A 7,641-nucleotide genomic window follows, 5' to 3' on the forward strand; every position below is an offset into this window, starting at 1 on the left:
AAGTAATTCCTGTAAAAAAAAATAAAGGGACATTTCGACCCTCAACTTTTTTATTTTTGGACAATACGGTCTCTCTGTTAAAAAATTCATTAAATAATAATAAAAATTAGTTTTGTGGGGGTTTTATTTGTATTTTGTGAGGGTTTTAAATCTCCACAAACTACTAATAACTTTGTTTTTAAAAAATTCCTTCATCAGGTGGTTAAGTGAAGAAAAACCATTGATAAAAATAATGCCACAAAAAAAAATAATTATAGTACAATACCTTTTAAAGGAAAAAAATAACATCGAATAAGAAATGAAAGAAGAGAACTTTAATGTTGATAATATTGGTATTGGTAATGATGACGGTAGAGGAGATAATGATGATGATAAAGTATGGTTACACAATAAAAATAATAGAGATAGGAGTAATAATAATGAGGATGAAAAAGATAATGGTAGTAATGGTAGTAATTTGTTATATTGTTAAAAAGATTTTTGTGGAGGTTTAAAACCCCCCACAAAATACAAATAAAACTCCCACAAAACAAATTTTTATTATTATTTAATGAATTTTTTAACAGAGGAACCGTATTGTCCCAAAATAAAAAGGTTGAGGATCGAAATGTCCCTTTTTTTTTTTGGACAGAGATCGCTTTGTCCTTTGTAAAAATGGACAAAGACCGAATTGGATCTTTACTCAAAAATAAATTGACTATAAAAATATTGACTAATTAAAAGTTAGTTTCTAATATTTATTCTATATTAACATTTAGTATAGCGGGATTGGCTTAAAAGTTACCAATACGTGAAAATTTTTAAAGAATTTTTTATAACAAATACGTACATTCAAAACTAAATTTACTATACTATGATTTAAAACTTTCTGTGTTGTTAGCAAACCATTTAGTATATATAGATGGTTTTGGAAATAAAAGTCGATAATCTGTGTTATGGCAGGATAACATTTATATTATTTAAACAACTATATATATTTGACAATTTTATCGATAACTCGTCACACGATTTTTTTTTATTTTGGTTCATTTTTGTTCTTTACTATACAACTCGTATGTGTCTAATCTATTTATGGACAATACAATTAATTAATTATAATTACATTAGTTATTTTATATTATATAATTTATATAAATAATTTTATTTATTGTTATAAATACTAAATAGAATAAGTCATTATTACTTTTAATTTGAATTTAAACAAAAATAAAATCAAATATATATCCTATTTTACTTGGGCCTTCAAAATTTAATAGTAACTAATAGCCAAATATAAATAGAATTTTAGAATTTTGGTGACGATACACCAAAATTATCTTGCAACCCTTGTTTTATTAGAGAATTGCTATTCGGCATAAAATAAGAATTGGATAGATTTTAGTTGAAGAAGATAGTCATAATAACCAAACTTTTTCAATCATACTCACGAATTTAAGTATGTTTTCACTCTTATACATTTTTTTAAATAATTTATTATGGATATTTTTGGAGTTAAAAAATTCAAGAATTCCAATTATAAGAGCCTTTTTTGATTGAATCATTAAAAGAGAACATTTTTTATTATTTTGATCTTTTTTTGGAATCAAAACGATAAAAAATTTTTCTCCTATTCATATATATTTGGATTAAAAAAAGGAGTTTTAATGAAATTTAAATGCTTCTATCAACATTTATACTAATTTAGTTTAAAAAAAATTAGTTTAGTAGTATATGGATATTTTTATTTTTATTTTTGAGTTCAATATACTAATAAGGATCTACATCAAAATCATATGGATTTATTTTGAATAAAGTTATATTTTTTTGCCTAGTTGAATATAATAAATTTATACCTTTAAATTGTGAGTAATGACACAAGGTCCAAAGTTACAAATTTTGTTGCTTAATTGATAAAAATAATGCCACAAAAAAAAATAATTATAGTACAATACCTTTTAAAGGAAAAAAATAACATCGAATAAGAAATGAAAGAAGAGAACTTTAATGTTGATAATATTGGTATTGGTAATGATGACGGTAGAGGAGATAATGATGATGATAAAGTATGGTTACACAATAAAAATAATAGAGATAGGAGTAATAATAATGAGGATGAAAAAGATAATGGTAGTAATGGTAGTAATTTGTTATATTGTTAAAAAGATTTTTGTGGAGGTTTAAAACCCCCCACAAAATACAAATAAAACTCCCACAAAACAAATTTTTATTATTATTTAATGAATTTTTTAACAGAGGAACCGTATTGTCCCAAAATAAAAAGGTTGAGGATCGAAATGTCCCTTTTTTTTTTTGGACAGAGATCGCTTTGTCCTTTGTAAAAATGGACAAAGACCGAATTGGATCTTTACTCAAAAATAAATTGACTATAAAAATATTGACTAATTAAAAGTTAGTTTCTAATATTTATTCTATATTAACATTTAGTATAGCGGGATTGGCTTAAAAGTTACCAATACGTGAAAATTTTTAAAGAATTTTTTATAACAAATACGTACATTCAAAACTAAATTTACTATACTATGATTTAAAACTTTCTGTGTTGTTAGCAAACCATTTAGTATATATAGATGGTTTTGGAAATAAAAGTCGATAATCTGTGTTATGGCAGGATAACATTTATATTATTTAAACAACTATATATATTTGACAATTTTATCGATAACTCGTCACACGATTTTTTTTTATTTTGGTTCATTTTTGTTCTTTACTATACAACTCGTATGTGTCTAATCTATTTATGGACAATACAATTAATTAATTATAATTACATTAGTTATTTTATATTATATAATTTATATAAATAATTTTATTTATTGTTATAAATACTAAATAGAATAAGTCATTATTACTTTTAATTTGAATTTAAACAAAAATAAAATCAAATATATATCCTATTTTACTTGGGCCTTCAAAATTTAATAGTAACTAATAGCCAAATATAAATAGAATTTTAGAATTTTGGTGACGATACACCAAAATTATCTTGCAACCCTTGTTTTATTAGAGAATTGCTATTCGGCATAAAATAAGAATTGGATAGATTTTAGTTGAAGAAGATAGTCATAATAACCAAACTTTTTCAATCATACTCACGAATTTAAGTATGTTTTCACTCTTATACATTTTTTTAAATAATTTATTATGGATATTTTTGGAGTTAAAAAATTCAAGAATTCCAATTATAAGAGCCTTTTTTGATTGAATCATTAAAAGAGAACATTTTTTATTATTTTGATCTTTTTTTGGAATCAAAACGATAAAAAATTTTTCTCCTATTCATATATATTTGGATTAAAAAAAGGAGTTTTAATGAAATTTAAATGCTTCTATTATACTAATTACTAATTTAGTTTAAAAAAAATTAGTTTAGTAGTATATGGATATTTTTATTTTTATTTTTGAGTTCAATATACTAATAACATCAAAATCCAAAATCATATGGATTTATTTTGAATAAAGTTATATTTTTTTGCCTAGTTGAATATAATAAATTTATACCTTTAAATTGTGAGTAATGAAAAGATTCATTCATATTCCTTTTGTATATGAATATGAGAATTTAGTTATTGCTATGTTAAAATAAATAAATAAATTTTACTATGGATCCAATGATATGAATGTTAATCATGAGTAGTTGGTATATATATTCTTTTGTTTGGAATTTGATTTCTTTTATGATTGGTTGTGAATACAATTTTGTTACACAATAAAATTAGTAATTTTTGTATGTGAATATATGCATAAATAATAAGGACTCATAATATTATATGGTTGTTATATATTATATTAAATTTTTTATTAAATTTGTTTAATGAAGAGTGTGATTAGGGTTTGTTATGATAATTTAGTGTAATTAAAAATTAATTAATATTATGGTAGGTTAAGTAGAGTAAAATTAGGAGTGTTTGAGCTGTTGAAAGATTAGGATTTATTATTATATTATTTATTTTTGGTATGAAAGTTGTTAATTTTGTGAAATTAGAATTAAATTTTAATTAATTGTAGTATTGAGTTATATTTATTCTTTTTAAATTAGTTTTACCTTGTAAATTTAATAAGTTATCTTTTTTTGTTAGGACAGTTCTATTTTTTCTGGGATAAATCGGAGTTTGTATTTTTTGTAGTTTGTGCAATCATATTTTAGGTTTGTTTTCTATATCTGAGTATAATGAATTATTTAAGTTTTATGCGGAACTTACTTTTTCTAGGATAGAGTTTTAGGATGGAAGTGGAAGAAGGTTGTATAGTGGCGCCTTCTCAAAACCCTTGTTTGCTGAAAAATTGTAGAGTAATAATAAATGGTTGCGCACTAGAATGGCTAGAATTTATTATTTCATTGAATGCATGTTTGTTGTTATTTGTGTAAGAGAGATAAATTTATTTGATGGATGTCTCTGAATTAAGTAGACGTTCTGTCGAATTTTTGTTTAAATTGTTTGAAACATGTTTGTTTTGTGAAAAAAAAATGATAATTGGACTTGGTGGGAGATTCTAATTATAGAAGAAATTCTGTCGAATTTTCTAAAAAATTTAATAAGTTGTATTGTTGGTTGAATTCTAGGGTGTATGTGGAAAAATAATTCCAAATCATCGTCTGTGGATGTATGAGAGGAATAACGGTGGATTGGATGAGTTAAAACCTGAATTTTTTTAGGGGGTTGACAAGTTTGTTGCGTATGTCTTTAACATAGAACAGTTTAGGACCAAGGAATTTCTAGGTGTCCATGCTATAATTGTTGACTGATTAAGTGGTTAGGATCTTCGAAAATAAAACTTCACCTCTATTGTAATGGGTTTAAAGATGGGTATTGGATGTGGATGGAGAAATAGATGAGCAGGAAATCAGCCGGTCTACCTCGAATTTCAATAGACTTGTGGGTCAATTAACGAAAGTTCGGGTGGTTAGAGAACTAAATATGGAAGAGAAGAATTGGGAGGATAACCAAGAGAGATACAACAAAATGGTGTTTGATGCAATTGGTGTTACCGATTTGGAAGATATTGAGCAAGAGGCTAACCTGGAGCTAAAGCGATTTTATCGTCTGCTAGAATCTGCTGCGAAATCTTTGTTCGATGGGTGCGTTCATTCAAAAATGTCTGTCTGTGTTAGAATGATGAGTATTAAGTCTGAGTCAAATTATATTCAAGAGTCTTTTGATCAATGGGCTATCCTTTGCAACAAATTAGTACTTGTTGGGACTACTGGCATCCCCCAGAGTCACTACGAATCAAAGAAGTTAGTTTCGAAATTAGGGTTAAATTCGGTGAAAATTAATTGTTGTTTGAATGGTTGTATGCTATATTACAAGGTGGACATAGACCTACTACTTATAGATTTTATGATGCACCGAGGTTTCAGGTCGAGAGAGAAAGTATTGGTAAACGGCGAGGAAAGAAAATTTCAAACAAACGGATGTACTACTTGTCCCAAATCCTTAGGCTAAAACGATTATTTACATCGATGAGTTTCACCCCTCACATGACCCAGCATAATAACAACAAGAGAGATGTTTTTTTATGACCCACCAGTCACACGGAGATGCTTGGAAGCACTTTGATCAGGTCCACCCTACATTTGTGAGCGAGCCTAGAAACGTTAGATTAGCTTTCTGCTCTCACGGGTTTGCACCAAATTATAACTTTGGTAACACATACTCTTGTTGGCCTTTTGGTTGACAAATGGGGATTAGAATTCGTGGTTTAATTGTCATCAAAGGTTTCTCGATATTGATCATATCCTTTTTGGCGCAACAAGAACTCATTTAGGAAGAATAAAATTGAACAAGAAGAGATACTCGTGAACTTGAGTGGTTTGCAAGTTTGGCATCGTGTCAGTAGAATTCCAAGGATCATTGATAACGGGGTAGGGTTGAGACCTTTGGGATATGGCTGGGAGCATAATTGGACGAAACAGAGTATATTTTGGGAGTTGTCTTGTTGGAAAGGCAACTTAGTTCGTCATTGTCTTGACGTGATGCACATTGAAAAAAAAAACGTGTTTGATATATCCAATGTTCTGAAAATCGGTTCGAACCGGTTGAATCGCAAACCAATGGAAATCCCAGTTCGGACTAATGGCAAAACCACAAGATTTGAAAATTGACGTCGAACCACAAAACCGGTCGGTCGAACTGAACCGTGAATCGGCTGGTTTTTGAAATTTGACTAAAACGCAGCCGTTTGGTCCTTTCCATCTAACCCAGCAACCCTAAGTCCCTAACTTAGTAACGCACTCCACTAACCCTTGCTCCACACAAGACACAACAGCGCAGCTCTCCCTCTCCCTCTCTCACCCTCGAGCTCGTCCTTCCTCTCACTGCCGGTGAGTTATCTCCGTCACCTTCGTCCAACTGTTGGACTACTCACGCTGCCGTTGCAAGTTGGAGCCTCAAAGATTACAGTCACAATCGTGTAGCTCTCCACCATCGTTGTCGTTTTAGCTCTGGAAGGACCGTCGCCGGACTCGCCTCCTGCCTCCGTCCTACACCTCTCTTACACCGTCGCCGGTGTCATCTCAGTTGCCCCGGTCAGTTTTGTTCACCGATTTTCCCTCTGTTTTATACTTTTATGCTTCTAGCTTCTAGTTTTTTTTAAACAATAATTGTTGAATAATCTGTAAACTTGTTATGGGTTGAATAATTGTTAATTCTTCTGTGAGTTTTGCTGCTGTTATTGGTTGAATAATTGTTGAATTTTGCTGCTGTTATGGTTGAATTTTGCTTCTGTTATTGGTTGAACTTTGCTGCTGTTATTATTTAGATCAGACTCTTCTGCATAGAGATAGAGATATAAATCATAAATGCACTTTGTTGTTATGAACCTTGGTGTTGTTAATTAATTGTTGGAATAATCATTTTTAAGTAATCTGTGAACTTTGTTGTGAGTTGCTGTGAACCTTGCTGTGGATTGCTGGTAAGTGTTAGGAATGGATGAGAGTATCAATGAAGAACTACCTAGGAATAGTAATGCAGAGAATAATTCGGCTTCAAATGAAGCTTCTCTTCCTCTTGGATTTAACGATAGTCAATCACAAACTTCTAATATTCGGGAAAAAACTGATCCTGCTTGGAGATATATTGCTTTACAAAATATAAATGGAAAAGCGCATTACCAATGCTTATTTTGTTTGAGTACTTTTGGGGGAGGGGGAATTAATAGAATTAAAAAATATTTGGCAAATATAGGTGGAGATATTAAGAAGTGTTCTAAGTGGTGGTGGTGGTGGTAGTAGTAGTACACTTTATGCTGATTTAGATCAAAGTGGTGGTGGTGGTGGTAGTAGTAGTACATTTTATGCTGCACCACTTGGTTTTTCTGGTCCAAGTAGTGGAAATGAAGATGATATCAACGAAGCAATTCTGCAGCAAGTTATGGCGGATTTTGATGATTGATGACAAACTTAGATTAGTTGGATGTTGGCTTTTTATGTTTAGTTGGTTGTTTTTGTTATTTGACTTTTGAGTTTGTATTTGAATGAGATAATAACATTATGGTTTATGTAGTACTTTTAATTTGGATGATATTTTAAAACTTATATTAGACTATAATTATGTTTTAATGTGTTTATTTATAATTTATTTATTATTTTATTATTAAAAAAAATTTTTGGTTCAACTACGGTCGAACCGGTTGAACTTATGA

The sequence above is a fragment of the Arachis ipaensis genome, chromosome B01 (assembly GCF_000816755.2).
Source record: "Arachis ipaensis cultivar K30076 chromosome B01, Araip1.1, whole genome shotgun sequence".
NCBI classification, from domain to species: domain Eukaryota; kingdom Viridiplantae; phylum Streptophyta; class Magnoliopsida; order Fabales; family Fabaceae; genus Arachis; species Arachis ipaensis.